The 1307-nt window shown below is 35.9% G+C and overlaps 1 pseudogene; it reads left to right on the top strand.

Moving 5' to 3' along the window:
• The window catches only part of LOC103193032, a 21174-nt pseudogene that overhangs the window by 2511 nt on the left and 17356 nt on the right, over window positions 1-1307 (top strand).

Below are 1307 nucleotides of genomic sequence, written 5' to 3'. Positions count from 1 at the left end.
AGCAAAGTGGCAGGATACAAGGTCACATACAAAAATCAGCTGGATGCCTCTACACCAACAAAGAGACCTCTGAAAACAAAATAAGGAAAATAATACTATTTACAATAGCTGCCAAAAAGATAACTTAGGAATAAATCTTACCAGGGACACAAAAGACCTATACAAATACTGCTACAAGAAACTACAAGAGATCTATATAAATGAAAGAACATGCCATATTCATGGATAGAAGACTGAATATTGTGAAAATGTCAAGATTACCCACCTTTTAAATCTTAACTACACTGTTTCCCACCCTTTCCTTACTCATTTCTGAAGCAGCTGGTATTGTAGAAAGTGCTTAAACTTTGAATTCTGTTCAGTTATGTTAAAACTACTTCCCAAATCACAGCAATGTGTAAGACACCACAGTATGACAAAATAACAGCGCCTAAATATATTCATCTGTAAATACCTATTTGCAAAGGTTATGATAAAGGTTAACTGAAATAATGAAAATAAAATACCATACTTAGAGTCTTAGTAAATTGACTTTTCTCTAGTGATCCTGTGATTTTGAATTGAAGATCTGATGCTGATTTCCTGCATTATTATTTCTTAATTATCCATCTCAAAGCTGCATTGAAGGAATTGGTGAAAAACAAGGCCCCAGGAAACTATGGAATACCCACTGAGATGTTTCAACAAATAGATGCTGCACTAGAGGCACTCACTCGGCTGGGCCAGGAGATTTGGAAGACAGCTTTTTTTCTTTTTTATGGAGGCCCATGTAATAGCTGGGATTTGTTTTTATTACAAGTAGTAGTAAAATTGCAGTTATCTAGCACTATCAGAAAATAATATGTGAGACCTTGATTACGAACATCATAACTTAAACTACAGACTATGATAAAGGGATTAGACTAGGAGACTAAGAGTTGGCCAAATATATCTATATATAATGGGATGAGGCTACAGTTTTCCAGGCCCATAGGAACAACTAAGTCTAACCTTTTAGAACATAGAAAGAATGTATCAGTATGATATGTATCAGTATGTATGATACATATCAGATACTGATATCACATCAATATGAAAAGGTGATCTTGGAAAAGTGTTCAGAAAGAGAATTTATAGATATGGGCTCAAAAGAATGCCATTAACTAGTATGCTGGGTAAAGCTACATATTTCCTTAAATCAAACTCACTGCCGTGAAGTCGATTTTGACTCATACTGACCCCTCCCTTGGGTTTGCGAGGTGGTATCTGTGCAGAAGTAGACTGCCCCATCTTCCTTCTGAGAGTTGCTGGTGAGTTTGAACCACCAG

The sequence above is a fragment of the Orycteropus afer genome, unplaced genomic scaffold (genome assembly GCF_000298275.1).
Source record: "Orycteropus afer afer isolate SDZICR_OR568_19922 unplaced genomic scaffold, OryAfe1.0 scaffold00033, whole genome shotgun sequence".
NCBI classification, from domain to species: Eukaryota; Metazoa; Chordata; class Mammalia; order Tubulidentata; family Orycteropodidae; genus Orycteropus; species Orycteropus afer.
The sequence above is the reverse complement of the archived record's forward strand: the minus strand, read 5'-3'. Positions and strand labels throughout refer to the sequence as shown.